The sequence below is a fragment of the Malurus melanocephalus genome, unplaced genomic scaffold (genome assembly GCF_030028575.1).
Source record: "Malurus melanocephalus ecotype Western Australia unplaced genomic scaffold, MMel_1.1 scaffold_95, whole genome shotgun sequence".
NCBI classification, from domain to species: Eukaryota; Metazoa; Chordata; class Aves; order Passeriformes; family Maluridae; genus Malurus; species Malurus melanocephalus.
The window spans coordinates 725,246-747,675 of NW_026623327.1; the positions used below are offsets into that span (position 1 = coordinate 725,246).

The window sequence follows — 22,430 nt, forward strand, 5'->3', positions numbered from 1 at the left end:
GTGCTGCTGTAATAACACAGTTTTCACCCAATACCTTTCTTTTACAACATATGATTGGAAGAGAAGGAAAGAATGATATACACTAAAAGATCAACAGAACACAAAGATTAATGATAGGGAGAAAAGGGTACAAAAGGCTTGAAATGTAATGTAGAAGGGCTAAAATATCAAAGGGCTCCCCTTCTCTTGAGCTGCTACTTTTAAAAATCCAGTGAAAGCTCTGTCACTTCTCCAGCTGGTACAATGACAATATCCCTACCCTGATGCAATCTGCTTTCACTTCAGAGGGCACAGAGGCAAGAAAGACCAGAGAATGAAAAAAATACTGCTCCTAGGAAAAAAAGCAGATTCTTCTTTTCAGACAGAACATAGCTATCTACTGACTTTTAATCATGACAAGAAATGATGACATGGATGAGGAAACTTTTGAGGAGCAAGGTGAAGGCTGAGATAGTACCTGTCCCATGGACTGGCTAAACATAAACCCAGACCTCCTTTGATGAAACAAAAGAAGCTTTCTGTGTCTCAGCTGCCTTAATGAAATAACCCTTTGAGCACAAAGAGCAGACTTACTATTGCAAGTTCTCCATTTCTKTGAACTAATTTCTCCACCTCAAACCAGAGGGGTTTGATTTACTGGGTCTACGTCTGAATTCTGTTTTACTGCAAATAAAACGTAACTCTTGCTTCCAAAGTTGCTTCAGTGTCACTCTACTAAATCACGTAAAGCAGAGCTTGCTTGTAGCACTTTGGAAGGTGAACAGTTTGGCTGACCAAGAATAATCTACCAGGATGCAAATAATTTCATTTGCCTTCTTTATATGCTGCCAGGTTTATGAGAGCAAGTCTGTCTGTGCCTGACATTTGGCATAATTACTATTGTAAAACATTTTATATTCCTCTAAATCCAGACTGCCATCCCAAAGAGCTTACAAACTGAGATGAGATGCAGAGATAATGAAGCAGAAAGGAYGGATTGTAGGGAAAAAGCAGATATAGGGAGTAGGAAAAGCATCAATGACAGAAGATTGTGAGGCTACTCAAGCTGCCTGGGATGCTGCCTCACCAGCATGGAGCCCAGAAGAGCAGAAACAAGATGATGCAGGATACTGCATACTGTAAAACATTATTATAATCAACCTGCTTCACTAAAATATAAAGCTAGGTGTGAAATTCTAGGTAGTATAGTCCCTAAAACRCCAGAAACATTGCCACTGAACTACAATAAACACTGTCACAATGAATACAGACAGGACTGTGATTGTGACCAATGGAGCAAGAGGAAGGATTGGAAGATCTGAAACATCTCGAGTCTAATCKGTTGATTAAAAACATATGGGAGGGAAAGAAGAAGAAAAACCAGTAAGTTCCCTGCATATCCATAACCACTCAAGACCAAAAGCTCCATTTATATGGGGGGATGTGGGGCAAGATTCCAAAAYGAAGATTAACAGACTTAAACCATTCTTGCAATTCACTTCCACATGTAACATATAAAGCATGCACTGAATACAACTTATTTTTTCCAGCTACTTGGTAAGGCAGGAATGATTAAAGAACACAGAACAACAACAATCTCCTTTCTGCTAATATATCGGAAAATATCTTTCTTGAATTTTCCATAAATTCTTGTATTTCAGTTACTTTACTTAAAGCAAATGCATATTTTTCAATAGCAGGCATGATCCATATTCCTCATAGATAAGGATCACGAGAAAGCTAATAGTATTTATGACAGTCYTTCCAACGCACATCCAGAAAACCCAGACTACTTAATAGGGATATGTATGCACAATCTTTCCCACTTCAGGTAATAAAACCTCTCTTGTTTAATATTTCTTTTTGTTTAATAGGCAAATTTGGTTACAAGCTTAATTTTTGCATAGTAAAGCTCATCCAGYCATTTTTTAATTTCAAATTGGCTTACACTCTATGCGACTAGCCGAAAGCTACAAAAACCTTTGACAACATGGCCTCAAATCTTGGCAAACAGAAGAAATTCTCATAGGAGCAGTGAACGGCTGGTAAGAYGCTTCTTCCACTCTTGACTGTACTCTGTCAGCTGTAACTATGTGCAAGTGTCCATACTTGCAAATTACACAAAACATGCATCTGAACTASCCTTCCATGAAATTATTTTCTCTGGTAAAATGACAGTCACAGGTAAAAATGCTGAGAAAAAAGAAGTGTTTGAAGTTGACCAAGCATCAGGGTGTTTTTTTCTGATGAGACATACAACCATAATTTTAAAACTTAATAGTAATATCAATAAAAAAGTAATCTTGATGTACTCTACTAGCAAGCTGCAGAGTATAGGCAACCACAGAAAGGACTTCCATAGCCTTATCCATTCACTGCACGAATCCGAAAATAAAATCCTGAACTATTTTGGACTTGAGTGAACTAGAGAATTAAATTCCATATTGCTTATACATAACCTGAGGTCATTAAAAAAAAAAAGCCCACTCAGAAGCAAACTAACAAGTAAGAGGCATTTCAGTTACCAAAGACATATTTCAATCTGACATCTACATGTCTGATGTTAGAYGGCTGCTGCTATTTACAGACTGATCACAGTAATTTCACTCCTTCATTTTCACCAGGACCTCTCATTACATGCACTGGGTGGGTCTAAACCATGTTGGAGCCTACTGGATACTGTCAAAAACGCAAGAAAAGTAAAGATTCCATCTTGGAACAAAGCAGAACATTTTAGGAACAAACCACAGCAGTGCTTTGGAATGTTGCTACTCTACACATAAGGAACAGCAAGGACAGGAGAAGATTAAACAACTTGCCCAGTAACACATGAACTCCATATCCATAGCAAATGGAGTAAGGTTTTCTGACTTTCAGCTGAATTACAAGGCATTCTCTCTCTCTCTCTCCTCAGTTTGTTRGCATTTTGGTTTTKGGGGGGGGSCTTTTCCCTATTAGTGAAACAACAATTGAGTACATTCAACTTGAGGAAACAATGGTGCTTACTACTAAAGGAATAGGAGTTGCACACTGTAGTAAATGCCTTTCTCTTACAAAATGAGAAAAATTACTGGCACTCCCATCACCCTCCCATGGAGATGTGTGTCAGTCAAACACAGTCAATAAGGGTGYTCCACTAGACCTGCTGAAACAATGTTCTCTCCAAGGAAACACTATGTCAATAAGGAACTAAGGTATCACTATCACTACTGAACTAAACAGATGAATGATGCCATTATGATCAAAAACAAAATTCCACCAAATTTCCCTATTTCCCAGGGATCTAACAGGCTGAAACAGTCCTAATGAGCTGGAGAAGCACTATTACATGGATTGGAGCTGCAAAGACTACAGCACAGCAGCAGCTCTTCTGATCCACTGCCTGCTTTCAGTCCCTTTCCTAACCAAGAATAATAAACTCCTTTTTACCCAGAGCAAGGGTCTCTTATAGCAAAGTGTGTAAAAAATGTCTGTACACACATCTAAGCACTTCCCAAACAGGTCCATTTTTAATTCCYTKCTTTAGAAAGTTGTTAAAACCTGYCTTTTTCCAGTCTAATTCAGCTGTAAACATTCACAGCTCAGATGGATCAGAATACAGGGTGTGCATTCATCCCTGRTTACTCCAGTGAAAAGGCAGAACTGCAGCAGCCCATGCCAGCAGCATGTCAGTGAAGGAACTAACTGATGGTGCAGCAGCAAGTGAATCCAGACAAATAGCTTTTTTTTGCATTTTTAGTGGTGCCCAGCCTCTGGCATGCTGAATTCCTCCAAGCCCAATTGAGCCTTCTCTGCAAGATACTCTGCAAGATGAGTAACTAGAATTGAACCAGTAGAAATGAGTTTGGTTTCCCTCAGTAATCAGTATGAGCATTTTTCCTGATGAGTTTGTACAAATCTTAGCTTCAAAAGCTGTAAGTTTTCAAACTGACCAAMCTCAGTAAATAACTTGGCTCCTACATTTTTTCATTTGCAGAACTTGCAGGTATCTGCCACACTCTACTCTTTGCCAGAGTGAGAGAAAATGGATCAAGCAGTTGCCAATGGCTTAAATATCTAAGTTTGGGAGGAGAGGAGGCATCCAAACCTTCTAATTGCTACTAGTCAGTGCCACCTATGGTTGATGTTGCAGAAACAAGGATCCAAAAGTTCCACAGGTATTTGGAACTTTCAACAAGTTTTTCAAACGGCTTCGGGAAAACAGATTAGAAAAAAAATCCGTAATAATTTTCATCTATTTTAGATAATTTACCACAACTGCACTAAGTAAGGTGCTAGTATCAAAACCATCTCAAAACTATAGAATTTTACAACAGAAACATCTTCAAAACACACTAAAAGTTTTAAGTACAGCTTTCTATTTTCTTATCTTACCACACTTGTCTCCTGAAGTAAAATTCATCTCGTTTTTGTTAACAGCTCCATTTCAACCGTTCAGCCTGGCTCTGTTACTGCAGATGCTTTTTCCAGTGGTCAGGGAAAAGATACCAGAAACTATTTCACCAGGCCTTGCAAAATCCTCCCCCATCACCCTAACAGAGTATCAGCAACACACTTTATTTTCAGGGAAAGTTAACCAACACAACAGACACAATAATTCCCTCCAGAGGTTTTGCAGCAGTCTCAGTTCAGTACACAAGGCCATTAATTACACAACTGCCTTTAGCATTAGCAGGATTCTGGTAGTGACAGCACTGCTTGAGTTAAGGCTGCCTTCGGTATCTGCACAGAAAATCTATTTACTTAAAGAAGTTATGCAACACCTCCACTTCCTCTTTGTGCAATGCTTGTTCCCCATCTCCACCCCTTTTCTTTCTGTTACTATGCTCTACTAAAGCAATCTCAAGCAAGGCACAGCTACCTTTCAAAAACAGATCTAATCTGGAATTCACCTCTATAATCTACCTAAATTGAAAATAACACTCATGCACCAGCTCCTAGTTAATACTTGATTAAGTATGTTCAGAGGAAAAGCTTAGTTTATACAATTAACTAATGCTGGAACCAACTGCGTGCTTACAATATAAGCAAATATTGGTTATAAAAACAGATTTATTTGGCTASGGTTGTGTTTGGTTTTGGTTTTTCTTCCTCATTTGGTGTCTTCTCCATCACCCCACCCACAATACAGCAGCCTACACCAAGCCAAGTTGTATTTCAAAATTCTCATCAAGATTCTAATGCCATCAGTCATGTTCATTCAGTAAAGTCGTCAGTAAAAGTTTTAATTCTGCCATCATACTTCTACTTTCCATTAAAAAAAAAGATCACTAGGAAAATCACAGGCTACCCAAGCTGATATATTTTATGGCATTAAGAAAATGAAGACAAAATGAAAAAAAAAACCCACATCATCAGTCCTCTTTTTACTACAATCTGAAAAGTCTACCTCCTGTCTCTCATGATACACTGAGAATTTTGTAAAAAAACAAAACAATCCCCCCCCCCCCCGCAAGTATCAGAACTGTCTCTTCTCAACAGAGCAATTTTAAGATTTTAAGTCCCAAAGTAGTCACAGCAATCTTGGTGGATAAGATGTTTTTAAGGACTTGGATTTAATCACGTCATTTTCTTTTCTTCTGATCATTTATTTAAAGTCATAGGTTGAATTATTTATGAACAAAAGTTAATTGCATTGAAATGCAGTACTGCCCTGTATTTATCTAACACCTTCTTCMGAACTCAACCTCCTGTCACTAACTGGTTAAAATCCACAAAAACTGAATACAGAATTCRAGATAAGAATTAACCATTTCTATAGCATTACTGAAATTCACTTTCAAAACCTGGTTGATATGGTGAARTCCCTGGATCCTCCCATCTGCTGTGTAAATTGTGCAACTGTCTACCAACTTTTATTTTAGTTACAACATGTCTTCATATTAAAAAAAAGTAATTTGGGGGAAGAATAGATTACTCACAAAATACTTAGTTAGAATAAGTAAGTTTTGACTAATTAGTTTCAACTAAAGTCTTCATATTTGAGCCCAAGCAGTCACATCACAGAGCCTCCCGAACTGGGGGTCTTCAAAATTGTAGCTGTCAAAGGATCTCAAAGATCAACAACTTGCATGTATAAAGCTGTATTCACACTCTTTGCAGGGTGTAAAATGTAAGCTCAAGGGTACACTCATATAAATAGACCCCACATCCATGAAGTGGTAATCTTAAATCAGCCAGGCCATAGGACAGAAGTAACTATTACAGTGCGTGACTGCTGCTCAGCACACAGTGCTTTCCAAGTCTCTCATTTCCTTAAAGAACCTCATTCACTTCTCACCTGCCAGGACRAAGAGTAGAGAGAGGATTTCACAAATACCTCTGTGGTTTGTGCGTGGTGATAACACACCAGGAAAGATGGATTTTCATTTTCTCATCAAGTTATTAGATTAGGTTTRCACACAGATTTAAATGCCCAGGAGGAGTCTGCCACCTGTCCTAAACTTAATTAGTCAGGAATGTCTGCATGACAAGAGCAGATACTTCAGATGTTTTGGAGTGACCACAAGCAAACATCCAAATAATCACCAACACAATTTCAGTGATGCCAAGAACGAAGCACTGAGCGCAGCCCTCTGTGAAACAGCCTGAATTTTATAAATGGAGTGCTTCATACTTCCCACACAAGCTGAGCATCTGTAAAACCAGAGAATCAACTGTAAAGTCTACAACTGGGTTAAGGAAAAGAAGATCACCAGATTTCTCATTAAAATAGGGGTGCATATTTACACATTACTAGGGGGAGGGGGGAGGTGGTGAGAAATATGAAGACTCAATTCCTGTAAGACTTCTCCTCAGCTTTGTTCTTGTGCTGTTTATCACAGCAGCACATCTAAGATTTGCAGGTTTTTAAACCTCCCCTCATTCCCTCACATATCCCCCCCACCATGTAGGAGCAGCACACAAGATTAATAACTATGAAAAAGCAACACATTTTCATTTAAAGAGGCAAACACATCCATGTTCAAGTATATTTCACATTTATCATCTTGTTAAAAGCTAAACCAAAACCCCCTTAAAACATTAATTAGAATTTTATCTGTGTAGGTACGTAGCAACTACTGACACTGATGTGAGTAACTGACTATAATACAGAGAATTCAGTTAATCATCTCCTTACGTTGCCATTGGCACATAAATTTGTCTCATTAGCAGGGGCTACTTAGTTCGCTGTAGTAAACAAAGCTGCCGATACGACAGGCTCGTACACTTTTCATTCATTCACATATTTTTCTTTCCTTAGACTTCTAGCATGTGCCACAGAAGARCTGAATGTTAAACATTCCTGGAGTGTCACAATATGTAATACAATAAAACAGATTACAACCATACCTTTCTTTCACAGCAGTGGTGCCAAGCACAGGTACACTGTAGCAATCAATTTGTTCTGCAGACAGTAAGGCTTTCATAGAATACTAATGCAAAATCTCTTTTCTTTCTCCTTCGACTTGACTCCCCAATGCCTGGGTCCCGACCAATACAAGGAGCAGGGCAGAATGTCTTCTGCTGAGATAACCACAACTACTAATCAAGTATACGTGTACAAGGGCACAGGATTAAACCTCCACCGGGCTTGACTCGGGCACCGAGAGCAGCTCAACACATGCACAGCAAGGTCAGAATTAAACACACACACACACGCACGCGCATCTACTTGAGTGAACTAATTTATCACACTTTACCACTGACGGCTTTTTACCTCRGGGGAGTAAAATTACATCCTGGTGAACTGACGAGGTTCAGACACAACAGCTTCCCACAACAAATCARATCTCTCGGAGAAGAGAACTCGGGCGAGTTCGAGGTGAACACTCCTCTCCTGGCTGCTCATAAACTCCGTGCACACCACGCGTGTCTGCGTGTCTGCGTGTTGTGTGTGTGCAAACACGTGTGTGACACACAGCACCAGGCACCGGCTAATGAAACCACTAAGGCAAAGTTCAAAAACAGGCACTAACTCCCCTCGAGAGTGCTCTCTTTCTGATTATATTTATCTTTACCTCTTAACATAATCAATCTATCAAGTCTAATTACTCCAGAAGAAAGCATTTTATTATTGTCTAACATAGCAAATGTCAAACAAGCTGTTCATTTACCTTGAAGTTTATTAGCATAGAAATGCAACATGAAGATGCTCTCAAAACATTGTCACTTTTATTCACAACGTTTTCGAAAACCCACTCAGCAGGTTTTTATTGCCTGGCATAGTTGGATACTGTTTTAGTTCTTAAAATAGGTAGGGCATTATCTTAACTGCATTGCCCTTCAGCTGATGTAAGACTTYTTCTTTAAACATCCAAATTATATTTAACTTTTCTCTGAACACAGTCAGCTCTACATATGTGGGTACATGTGTTTTCATAGGGGTTCATAAATGTGTCTTTCAAGGAATGAAAAGTGAAAGACTGAAATTTCAAAACAGGGATTCTTTTTCTCCCTCCTTCAGTTCTGCCCTGTCATGCATCCTTCCTGGCATTTTTCTTCCAGTACAGGCAGATATACATTTTACCAAAAACATCAAGATTAGCACTACAAATTATTATCGACAGTGTTTTAACAACACTGCTTTTGCATGTGATCTGTATTGAGAAGAAAACACTGCACAAATGCTCCCCAAAATAATGCCTGGCCCTTTACCTAGGATAAATTAGCAAAATATTTTTGAAATATCAGTGGCTTTGCAGAGACACCAGCAAAATGCAGCGTCAATCAATACTGATGAGTTTGTCCTTGACACACTGACCGTGTCATCGGGCTATTGTCATGTGATATCATGTCATTTCCCCACCTGGCTCATGACCTTGTCCTTTAAATGACCCAAAGCTTCCCTCAAGTAGCAGGAGGCCCCTCCCCGCTGCCTCAGCAAGGTCGAACGGGTCAGCGTGTCCTCATCTATAATCCACCACCATTTGTCAGCAGGGAGGCTGGAGGAGGCAGGCTTGCTACAAGGGGAGAATGCCCAATTAGGCAGCTGTCACACAAAGCATAGGCTGCAAAATTATCCCCTGTCAAAAGAAAGAGCAGCTGCGGGTGCCAATTACAGCAACCTTTCAACCCTTTAGGTACTGGAAACTACACAGAAGTAAATGAAGTACAATTAGTGATAACAAATCGATGAATTAGGACAGTAAATTAGAAATTACTAGCAGGTGAGCTTAGGTCTCCCATAATATTAAGGGCACAGAACACCCCAGGCAAGGGCAGGAATATACAGATTTCACAGAGCACATCAGTTTTGTCTTATCCATGTCTTCCTCGTGTGGAGTCTGTTTCTCTCTGTCGTTTTCGTCTCTCAAGCCTTGCCTGAGCCAGATAGTGCAGGGAAAGGGAAAAAAAAGCAACCCAAAGAGGAAAGAAGCTATAGCACCCGATCTCCCCTCTTTATCCTGGCAAATGCAGTTTCCTCCTTTCTCAGGAGATCCTCAGAGCCAGCACAAACTCTTTCTAGTAAGCACACTCCATCTAATGTTTGCTGCACCTCATGTTCCARCTGAACAAGGTTTACCCCGGAAAAAGCAAATGAAACAGGAAAAACAACAACCCAAACAACACAAACAAACAAATCCCCCAGTAAATGTTATGTCAGTTACTCTTGAAACACTTAAATCTGAGTTAAGTGCTTGACTTTTGACGACAGGGGAAGACTAATTTCTCCACATTTCAGTTCTCAGAMAAATCATGCAGTAGCATCTCTGAGCATACACAGAGCCCAAAGTTTGCAAACAAAGTTTCTACTCCGTGATTTTTTTTTTGCCTTTTTCCCCTTAGTGAACAACTCCCAAGTGTTTTTTTGCCCTCACTATTTCATTAAGCAACCTGGAAAGTTACTGTATGCTGGCACCAAAAGGCAGGTCCCACAGACCACAGTAAATCCAGCTCCTCTGGTGCAGCAGGTCAACCCTTTTAGCAGAAGAGTGCTACCCATGGACACCTGGGCTCTGCATGCCCAAGGCAACCACAGAAGGGTGATCACCYTACCAGCCCCTGGCATTTACAGAATAAGAAGCCTAGAAAACAGAATAACAAAAAGAAAAACAGGAGGATGAGATTAGAAGTATGGATAATTAACATACAGCCACATCAAACCATGGCTGAGACAGTGGTACCAACACCTTTGTATGAAGGTGCTTTGAGTCCAAGTGACAAAAATCTGAAGAACAAAATTCAAATTCCAAAGTGCCATCTACTCCTTCCAGCCAGCTCACAGTCACTTCAAACTAAGTGAAGTTGCCATTTCTTGTCAATTCTCCCATTTCTCATTCCCTAATCCCAAATCAACCTTTAATATGTTCTTACGCCTTGCAACCACATTGAGGACTGAGGACAGGAGTCCAGATTCCTGACAGAGGCAGCTCTGAATAATACCTGTATACTTGCACTATAATTCATACACGTAGTCACACATGCATACATATATTTATGCTAATACATTCATCAAAATATGAGATGGAGCAGAAATTAAGCCACTGATCTCCAACGAGCAATTTCCCATAGCTATCTTTTGATCTCTAGCTAGTGAGTATTCCACTGTTTAATAAAAAAAATTTCTTGCTGTTGTAACTCTGATAAGAGACAGCATAATAGAACACTAACTATAAATAGATGTAAAAATGCTCATTTAACARCAGTTGCAATAATGCTCATCAAGTTTGACATTTTCTTTTGAGTACCATATGGAAACCGTAGAGTACTGAAAGAGTTAATGTGTTTAGAATTCAGTTTCCATCATACTTGGGTGACTATCTCTTTAAATAATTTAAATCCTCTCCATCAACTACAAAGCTGTTTTGAAGCCATTTAGCTTTGTTCTTTACATGTGTTCTAATTAAGAAATGACCTTGTCATCACACACACCAGAAATCCTGGATTATTTCCTGCAGCAAAAATCTACGAAGCCAAAGAAAAAAAAAGACAAAAAGAAAAGAAAAATATATACACTTCTTCTTTTAGTGAGAAACTGAGGAAGTTGTTGGTTGGCTGAAGGCTGAAGCAGTTTCACCGCATAATTTTTGTGTGTGTGTGTGTTGTTGAATGTCACAGGGCGGGTTAGWGTGACCTTGAGCTGCATCAGCAGCACAGCAAGGGTCGAGATGCCTGCAGGCGCCCTTGTACTGGATTTGCAAGACAAAAACCTTCAAACTGGCTGAAGGACATCTTAAATCTCTTCAAAGGTTTTCCGAACTAATCTGGGCTGCTCTTAGCCGGATCTGTGCCAGTGTGAGAGGCAAAATTAAAAACAAGGTCTTTGACAGGATGTTGTCTCCTCTTAACCCTTGCCGCGCAGGCGGCAGCATCGCGGGCGCGCTGAGGGACGCTCTCCAACGCACCGAGGGAGGCTCGACCCGCAGCAATTCTTTCATAACGCAATTATGTAAGGCACCATTTACTCGGAGCGGGGCTCTTCCTCCCGCCCGGCACCCAGACGGCTCCCCCCGCAGCGCCAGCCCGTCCCTCGCCTCCCCCGCAGCTGGAAATGCCATTTTTCCAGCACTCCGCGGGGACAGACCCGGCTCGCCGAGGCACAGAGGTGCTCGGTGCCTCCTCTCCCCCGCAAATACCGGGGTGAGGATGCTTTTTCCAAGGGGAAGCAGAGCACCCCTCATGGCACGCCGTGTGCATGCTAAGGCCAGGCAGGTGAGGAGGAGGAGGAGGGTCGGGAACAGGCAAGAGAGGGTTGCTGTGGCAGGCAGCAGACGTGTTTTACGAGGAGAAATTAAAAAGCGACCACTTCTCATCCTAACCTGTGATTTCCTTCTCAGTCATCCCGAGCCAAGCAGGAAGCCGAGCAGAGGATATAAACATGYGATGGGCCTACCAAGAGTTGGAGAGCATGACTGTACACAGARAGGAAACAAAAACAAATAAACCAATAGCCCAGCCTGCCTGTGCCTGCTCATCATCTCACGAGTGACACAGAGGCAGAGATAACCTCTAGGAAAGGCCCTGGAACACATGGTAACTCTATGAAACCACAAGTTTACCCAATGGATTTGGCAGCTTTATTCAAACACAACYATGGCACATTGAAAGGATGGGCGCTTTCTTCAGATGTGTATTATTTGCACACAGAATCTCCAATTCCACCTCCAGTAAAAGTTTGCCAAGTAGGATTATGCTCACTTAGAAAGCAACATGGATCCYCACAGCTGAATGTGGAGAAAAAGGCATCACCAAAAGGCATCGCCACCTTCGTTCCATCTGTTTTAGCGGTGATATGTTACTGGTCAGATTAAACTGTCAAAATTCTACAAGGGGAAAAAAAATAAATACAAATGGGTTAAAATAAACTCAACTTAATCAAAAGGAGCCAGCATCACGCCTCAGAACCGTCTTTCTAGGATATCCATCAGGCAAGTCCTTGAAGAGAAAAGGAAGGAGTCTCTCATACCAGCAGAGGGTGTTGTAATTCTCTGCTTGAGCACGGAAAGCTTCGTTTAGTCAGGTTTTGTAGAGTCATTTTCTAAGCACTACAGTCTGCTACACGGTAACAAAACACATTTAAGTTTACTGAAGAAGGACACAGCTTTGCCAGTTATGTCACAACTGCTATAACACTACCTTCCACCGACCACTAAAATAGATTCACCGCCTCACTCTCAAGAACCGCAGTTCTTCTCACAAAACACCCTCTTTGTTAGAAGGCTTTAACCATTTTAAGCGTTAGCTTTCAGTAACAGTGACTGTGCCTTCTGCATCAGCAGAGGAAGAACTCRCACCATACAGATGCTTTTCCACAGACCTAAGGTTTCCAAGGCATTTTCACATCTGGACAGAGGGCCATGGTGTTCCCATAGCATCTGGATGTCAGAAAAACCCCCGTGATTACTCTGAGCAGTCCCAGGGACTGTTCTGCCCCAGAGGCCCCCTTCGTTTTTGCCCTGCAACTCCAGGGAAGCAGAAGGCTGGAGGRAGCACACACCTCATCAGACTGGACAGACCCACACATGGGGGTTCACTGATCTTCCTGCACAAAGGTATTCTTTGTTCTTTTTGCAGCCTTTCAATGACAGGATGCCATACACACAGCCATCTGTGAGTTGTTGGGTTGGTTTTTTTTTGTTTTTTTTTTTTTAATAAGCAAAAAAAGTTTAGCCACTTAGCCTATTACACAATTGGTGCAGTACTGGGTCATCCACTGTGCTTCCTAGAAAACTCTCCAGTTTACMCCAGTTACCAGGAAGAGGGGTTAAAAGAGATCATTTGAAATAGTTCACATGTTACATGTGAGCCTAGCAGAAAACACAAAAAGGAATTTTCACAGTATGACCATGCAACGTCCACAATTTCTTAAGTTTCTCCAAAGTGTAACAAAACTAAAAATTTATTACGGGTTTTCCAAACACCAAGTGTTGTGAAAAMCCCCAAAACAAAAACAAAGAACTCCTATTGCAATGTTCCAGCTGAGSAGGGTGACTCAAAGATGCAACAAAAGCTTTCAAGCCACACAGTCRTTGCTGCCAAGTATGGGACACAGTGTGTGGCCCTGCCAAAAGTAGAAGCCAAAAGCCAAAAATACAAATTAGCAGCTTTCTTCCAGGGCCACAACAGTTCAGTAAAAACTTTCCAAATCAGGCTGTCCCTAGGAGGTTCAGACAGAAGCAATGAGGGTGGTTACACAGCACCTGGCCACAACTCCAAGCCTACAGCAGCCTGCACACCCATCCACCCAAACCACTGCCATCGTGACAATGTCACATCTTGGAGATGAACAGTCATTCATTTCTACCCGYCTGATCAAAGTGGTCTTTGTGGCTATAATTTCTCACAGATGGCAAGTAGYAGAGAGTAAGGCTGTTCCCTGCCTGCTCCTACCACAAGCATGCTCATAGCAGCACACATGAGCCAGATCTACAAAGGATGGGATGAGCATTTTACAGACCACCCAGCTACAGGTGCCCACTCAATCTTAATTCTGCCATTTTTTAACTGTTGATTCTGAATATGCAACGTTCACATTCTTCAAGCCTAAAACTTAAGCCTTATTTTGTATGCATTGTACTCAGTGCAGCAGAAAAAAAGAAGGGATAAAGATGGAAGAAGTTAATATAATGTATTCTCATTCTACTTGGACCCCACTGTTAAATAAAAAAATATCTGCTAAGGGTGCTACTGACAAAAACATTCTCTTGGGAGCATATATCCCCACTGGCATTAGTAGAAACAGTTGAAAAATCCTGTTGTGACTGACCATGTCTCCCAACATTTCYGGCCTAACTTCCCAGCAGCACAGCACTCAAAGCAGCCCTTGGTCTACCAGAAAACTGAAAATTAACACTACTGCAAAATATTAARTGCATCTATTTTTTTAGTTTTATCAATAGTGAATTAGCTCTACATATGTTTGATGTAGCTGTCATTCTTATACTAGTATGCAATAAATGACTTACATTAGTAGAAAATAATATTTTAACTACTACTTGACAGTAAGAGGTAAGAGCAAGGTAGTACTGAATAATGCAGATTAAAGTGACCAAAGACTGTGATCCTTTCCATATTCTCCATATGRAGGGCATCTAGAGGAGGATCACAAGGATGGTGAAGGGTCAAGAGGGGAAGCTCTATGGGGAGTGGCTGAGGGCACTTGGTCTGTTCAGCCAGGAAGGAAGGAGACTGAAAGGACACTGGTCTTCATCCTCATGAGGGGGAAAGGAGAGGCAGACACTGACCTCTGCTCTGTGGTGAACAGTGACAGGACCCAAGGGAATGGCACGAGATTTTGTCAGGGAGGTTTAGGTTGCATATTAGAAAAAGGTTCTTCACCCAGAGGGTGGTTGAGCACTGGAACAGCTCCCCAGGGCAGTGGTCACAGCAMCAAGGCTGACAGAGMKCMAGAAGCTTTTGGACAACACTCTCAGGTACATAACAGTTGCATCCAGCTCTGGGGTCCCAGCACAGGAAAGACATGGARCTGTTGGAGCCAATCCAGCAGAGGCCACCAAGATGATCAGAGGAATGGAGCAGCTTTGCTGTGAGGAAAGGCTGGGAAAATTGGGATTGTTCAGCTTGGAAGAGAGAAAGCTTTGAGGTGACTTAATTGTGACCTGAAAGGAGCCTACAGGAAAGCTGGATAGAGACTATTTACAAGGGCCTGAAGTGACRGAGCAARGGGGAACACCTTCAAACTGACAGAAAATACATTTAGACTGAATATTAAGAAGAAATTCTTTATGCTAAGGATGGTGAYGCACTGAAACAGATTTCCCTGGGAAGCTGTGGATACCACATCCGTAGATTGTTCAAGGCCAGGTTGGATGGGGSTCTGAGCAACTTGGTCCAGTGAAAGGTATCCTTGCTCAGGGCAGAGGGCTGGAACGAGATGATCTTTAAAGTCCCTTCCATCCCAGGCCATTCTGTGGTACAGTTACAAATGAAACAACCTTACTGTGCTAAGATCTCAGCCAACAKCCACACATCTTCCACAGCATGCTAGGAAAGCCTGATGTTTCATTAAGACTCCCAATGACTCTCAAATTCCCACCTCAGCATTCTTCTGCAGATGTTTGGAACAGTAACTTCCAAACCTGAGAAACCTTACCAGAAGTGCATCCCAAAAAAAGCAAGGCTGACAACCTACGCATTCATTTTTGGGGGTTTCATTTCCTGCTTCAAGCATCTCAGACACTAACTTAAGGACATTATCCCCACTTTCTATTACATACACTCACAAATACGCTTTAATCTAATATTTAACTGGTGTCCTGATCATGAATTACATGAGCATTTGCAGAAGAATAAGGACTGTATCCGTGTTTAAGAYTGTGTTTTGCTGAATCAGGACTGTGAACCTTAATGCAGGTTTTTCTCATTGCTGTGCCAGTTTATTTTAYTCAGTACAAAGCCACCAACAACCTTTGAGTTCTTCTGCTCAAGGTCATTTTTAACATTCACAAGCACAGCTTTTTGGCTGTCTGCAGAGCACAGACTTTTTTTTTTCAAGTGCATTTCAGAGCAAAGTGATGTCTGGAAACATCTTTAAATAGTGAAAAACACCCTTTAAAGTTGTCTTAATCATTTGCCTGTTAATAATTCTACTTGGCTACTTTTAATACCATAGGCTCTAATTTTGTCTCCATCTCTGCACCCACCCTTATCTGGAAGGTATAAACATGATACAAAACTCAGTTTCAACTCCTGCAATCTCAACGTCTAAGCTACACCTCCCACTCTTAGCCTTTGAAGGCATCCAGTACAGAATCAGGTCCTTGAGCTCCTTCTCCTGTTCCGCCAGACACAACATTTTCTAAATTTGCACTTAAAAGAGGGATAGGGTGGGGAGCTACCTACATTCAACAATAATTTGCAATATAAATAAAAAAAACCCAAGATGTTTGTTTATATTACGTTTTATAAAGTTAAAAACAATTCCCTATTCCTCAGACATCTTCTTTCATCACCCTAACTAACCTCCTTAAGCTTCTGTATCRCTTCTTTCTTCTTGTAATTAAGGATATGGGATTGAAAGGGGTAACATAAGGAAGCGTTTATTTTATTTACACTTCTGATTGTGCTGTATTAAATATTATTAGTATCTTGTCAGCGCCTGACTGATAAAGAAATATCACAAGCCTAGGGAACAAAAACAACAATTTTTTTGGAGGTTTTTGGTGTTTTGTTTCTTTTTTAAACAAAAGCATCAGTCTGCATCGTCACTGAAATGCTACATTGCCAATATTAACCTTCAAATACTCTTGTTTAAATACTCTGTGCAAATCTCAGATAGTAGAAAGGAAGAAGCAGCATACTGATTACAGAAAATACAGCAGCTGGCCATGACAAGCGAAAAGCTGGAAGTGTCTGGCAGGCAGGCAGGCACATTTTGAATGCACCATACTTCCACATGTGTGCATCTACATTAGACATGTACGCTTCATCCTGGTACCCCAGGCCACTCAGGAAAGAGYAAGGAGCTGAAAACCAGGTAAGCCCAACAGAAGAGTGAATTACACTTGTAGGGTTGCAGCTGGATGATCCCGCTGGAACACTGTTTCTGTGTGTCCAACAAAACAGCTGAAGCCAACAGGAGTCAGCAGCCATTCCTGGTTTAGCGTATTTGCATCCTCAGCTGCCAGCAGCACTTCCTTCTCCAAAACAGGCTCCATTAACTCCTGGGTCATGAATGGCTCAGACTCTCCCGCTCTCCMGCTAGCAAGGGTATCAGAAACCCACCCAACCCAAGCATTCCCTTCCTATTTCGTTATTTCACTTTACAGCATTCTCCAGTTACAATTACAGGTGCTTTATGTCACACTCAAGCCAGAGATTCCCCCTTTACTGCACACATCTAAATTTGCAACGTATTAGGCTCTCTCTTTTTTRGCTTTAGAAATTCAAATGCTTATGAATCTCTAATCCCTTTGTACGTTTCAGACCTTTTGACTATTCTTAGCATAGAATTCGAAAGTGGTATCAAAACTCACATTAAAGTTCACAGAAATTTTAGTAGACCAAAGTGAGATTTATCCTGTTCTTGGTCAAAGCCATAAGCTCAAGTAAGGACCACYTCCCCACTTAGGAATCAGGAGTGCTTTAAAATAAGTATTAAAAAACCAATTTTTTTTTAATTATATGGAAAGAAAGTTCCCAGGCAATTATCCTGAACTGCTCTCCTCCTCAGAAACACTAGATAGATCCTTTTAGAAGCAAGGCCTCTGATCTGCCTTGTGGCAAACACARCCCCTCAGACCAAACTCACTGCCTCTATAAAATGAATATACAACAGCCCCATACTCTCAGCAGTATTTCAAAYTACAGTTGCTCTTGCCAAACCTCTGGATTAGGAAAAAACGGAGCAYATTAAACTTGTTCTGCTTTTTCAGAAGATGCATTAGGTTTCTATTTAGCGCATACCACAAAACGTAAGTCCAGTTTCTCAAGGTGTGAAATGGTCCATTCAAGTCTGTCTAATTCTTAGTATTTTGCCAATAGCACAATTGTTACCACCAACAACCCCAGGCTGGCTAATKTAAAGAATCAGAAATATGAAGCTTTCACAACTTTTTTTAATGCACCCAAAGATTTCAAAACATTTACAAAACCCCTCTCACTTTTCAATTATTTTCATTTACGGATGACTAACAGTATGTCTGTGCCAAACATAGACATAAAAGGCATTCTTCAAGAGGTTTAAATCTACATAAAAACACAGATTTGCCAAATTAAAATACTGTGAGAACAACTATTTACCTCAAACAAAAACAACTTAATTTGTCAGCTTTCCAAACTTACATTAACATCACAAAAATGGGTTGAGTTATTAGGAATGTCCATAATGTACATAATCATAAAAAAACAACATTATTCCATCGTTTCATCTTTCCTGCTGCACAGGTGAACCACTATTGAGAAACCTCGGATAAACAGAAATGCAGCATTGGGAGAAGGCAAACTGAGTACTAATTTCAGAAAGAAAAAGATGGAATGTTACTACTCTAAAGATAACTTACATAATTTATAAAATAGTTGTACAGATAAATACCAGATGTCTTCCTACAGGTTGTTTCAACTTTCTGTGGTTAATGGATCAGCCATAATAGGGAGAGAATTGACACAAAACTCTAAACCTTTCCTTCTTGCTATGTTTATGTGTTAGTATTGACAARCATCAAACAAAGCATCAACAACGAAGTATTGTCCACAGAAAAGAATAAAAGGACCCTGTTTATTTGCTCACAAGAGCAAACTAAACACTGTAGTAYTTTCCAATGACTGTACATAGAGCTCGTCTACACAGATGGCTCTGTGTTGTGCACCCCAACATCACCCAAAGGATCTCCAGTGTTCATGAGGCAACCTTCTCCTCTCATCAGTTTCACTGACAATTGGAGAATGTAGAGAACAGAAAATAAATGTACATGGGCAGAACCTCATGGAATAAATTTCCTTCCCTTAATTCTCTTCTCATGTATTAAGCTTTCCACAGCAGGTGCAATTTGGCTCTGGAATMTTCATGCTCACTACCACCTGACATCCAGGTTCATTTCTCTGTGAAAGAGTCTCCAAAGGATAATAAAGTAAAAGCCTGACCACTTGCAAGAAGCATGTAATAATGCAGAGAAGCAGTAAAGATTACTCCTGCCCTAAGCAAAGGGCATAAATAGATAATCATGGAAAAGAAACTTCTAAGATCTTCCAAAAGCCTGCTACTTAAGAACACAAGGAAGAACCTGGGCTTTCAACATAACAACCATCAGCATCTAACATACACGTGTTACAACGCAAGCTCAAGTCAGAAATTCATATAAACCCTTTTTTTTTTTGCCATGCAAACCAGAATGCCTGAGCTGCAGCCTGCTGGCCAGATCCAATCCACTGCAACAATTCATCTGGCCAGCTGCCCGCTTCTTGCTGTCCTCCCCAATGGCTAATTAGATATAGGAAGGAAGCAGGCAAGGGCTCAGGGAATTACCCTCACATCTGATTTCCCACTGCTATGTTTCATAAGACCCTGCAGCCTCTGCTCTATCAAAAAAAAGGGGCGGAAATGACCACATGAAGTGATGGTGCTCATGTAACTCCATATGCCTGTTAATCAATATGAATTTTGCTCCCTGTCTGCTCGAACTACCAGGCCTGCATCAGCACGGTTGTGTTGCCCATGTTTCTGTTACAACACTTGTACACACACTACTGCAGTCATCCTCTACACACACCGTCATCTGCAGCCCAGACCCTTGCCACCAACGCAGCTCCCTGGAGAAGTTGGACACTAGTTGGCCAAACCAACAGGTTTCACACCAATCCAGGCAAGGAATGTCTTGAACCGGGGTAAGTTTCTTCCTAAACAAGCCCAGCTCACAGAGGAAGGCTCTCTGTGCTCCATGTGTAACATTTAGCTCTAAGTTGAGAGTGACTGCTMGCTGCCACCACAACTCCATCACGGCATGCATACTAATGCTCTTGGACTGCTGCCATATCATCCATATATGCTTTATTACAGCTCATCTCCTTAATGTGCTAGACATTTATCTTTGATTCTTTCAAAATGAAAAAGAAAAAAAAATCCTGATACTGTAGAACTGGTTTTAGTGCTGTTCAGACCATTTAAATYGGGTCACTGTAAGCTCTTCAAGCAGATGTTTCTTTGTCACCACATACAAGTAACAGCACCAAGTCATTTTTTTTTTTTGCCTTATTAACAAACTTTTCTCAATTGTAAAGGCCAGAATTCTTAACAAAGATTAGGTAAGKTTCCAGCCACAGTTTTTCCACTTATCAGCAGGGAGTTTCAACACACAGAGCAACCACATGAATCAACCTACCAGCCTCAACACTAGTCACTCACRGCAGGGAAGAAAGACAACAGATGGGTGACGGACAAACATAAAACTTGCAAAACTGAGTCCACAAATTCAAAACCAGACTRATCATGACTGGCACAGAAAAACAAGCAGATTTTGAAGACACCAATCAAGCATCCTTAGAAATATGAAGCTCCTCCCTTCCCATTCAGGTACACAGTGAAATCAAGGAATGCAACTGACAAACAACATCATTTCAACAGCAATGAGGRCTCATTGATAACGTACTTTTGGAACAAAGGTACTGGACTAAATTATGTTMTTTTAAAACAGTGAAACCCCTTCCCAATATGGTTTTATTTCAAGGATGAACTATATGACATGACCTGCAAAAACATGACCTGTCCTRGAAGCCTGAGAATTAGTGGTGTGGAAAACAAAACAAAACCAAACCAACACTGCTAAAATGCATATTTAAATTAACTTGGCCAATTATTCATAAAAATTTACCAACCCACATGAAAACAGGATTTGCTAGCTTGTCATAAYGATAAAGAAACTTCTCTGTTCCTGCTCTCCCCATGCCCAGTTTGTTGCAAAAAAATCTATAGAACAAAACATGCCCGCACCTTCCTTTACAAAAAATTAAAAAGTTTAACAAGCAATGATTACAATTTGCTGAACTCAGTAGTGTCCCTGTAAAATATTTCACCCCTTTAGTTTGATGCAAGACATCTTAACTCTAGTTCTGTGGATGTAAACAAAAACACTGAGTAGACAGTCTTGTACTCTCAAAATAGGATTCATTTAAGAGTGAAAGTGTTCTTGGCAGCTGTTCCCTTGAGAGGGAAGTTATGCCAGATGATGAAGCTGCTTCCCATGGAGGCTGGCAGGTAAGAGGTGAGCCCTGGGATCTGCTGGTCCCCCCTCCAGAGCAGCCCCTGGTACAGCAAGGCACTGGAGCTACTCCTTTCTCTTGTAACAGACAAAGAGAACAGCAGAAACCAAACYACAGAGTTACAGTTCTCCTTCAGGTTTTGCCTCGCATAACAAAACTTTTGCAATAGGCCTACACAGTTGCAAAACCCCCAAAGAAACTCAATACTTCTGCTGTGCCAAACTGGGCCTTCAATCACTAAATTTTTCCTTTTTTCCCCCCAACTTTCTGGAAAAAACCTACTCTCAGAGAMGGTAAAAGAGGGATTATATTTTAAATAATCTGCATGAAATTAAAAATTAAAAAAAATCGTATTGATACAGCTATTGAGAGCAAACAAAAAATTACTTGTTTTCATTTCTGATCTAAAGAAGGATGACATTTCAACAAAACAGAAAAAAGGTGATCGGTAACCTCAGACATTTGCAATGAAGGGGTTAAAGCAACCAGGTTGATTTATTACCGAGAAAGAAGATACTCTGAAATGACAGATTTTCAAAATACTGATTGAAAAAATATTAAATAGATCAGTCCTGCTGAAGTATTTAATGCTAACGGTGGCAGAATGATATTACTGCAGGTAGTGACTGAAACACAACATTTATACAAGTTCAAGAAAGACCAAAATTAGTTTCCAAGTTAATGAAGAAGGAGCAGCTTCAAATAGTCACTTCCCTTTTTGTTCACGCAAGGTAAATCTTATTATTACATGCCATCATTTTAGTGCACCTTCTAGGTCTTTAATACTGTACACCATTTGCCTTTTTGAATATAGTAGGTTGTACATCCATTCCATTAAGATGCAGTGATTAATCTCAAGCAGGAAATACTGACACCATACCAAATGTGCAGCACTCATACACAGATCAGACCAGTCTTCCCCAAAAATCCTATTTTATATGGATTCAGACCACCCCAGACCTCAGATATAACTGAAATGCGTTCTGAAAAGGATGAGCCCTGGTACTACAGCTCCCCAAAGCTGAATCCCACACACTCAGCCAAGTCTAAAGTCKTTCCCACCTCATTTTCCCTCCCTCTGTTACACAAGAGGAATCATTACCCAGTCCAAGGCTGTGAGACTATTTCAGCATTAATCTGTGCCTGCAAGACAACAGGAACACAGACATCCAGGGCTAAGCCGAGCTGGGACACTGTCAGAAGTCTGTCCTAAACTCTCAAAACATTTGATGTTACTTCTATCATTTTCAAGACCTGACTGAAGAATAAATCTCTTTGAATATGCCTTGAAAGACACGCAGAGAATATACAGCAAA

The 22,430-nt window shown here is 40.7% G+C and overlaps 1 protein-coding gene across 9 annotated transcripts in view; it reads right to left on the minus strand.

Moving 5' to 3' along the window:
* The window catches only part of NRIP1 (nuclear receptor interacting protein 1), a 97,579-nt gene that overhangs the window by 19,074 nt on the left and 56,075 nt on the right, over positions 1–22,430 (minus strand). The window lies entirely within an intron of this gene.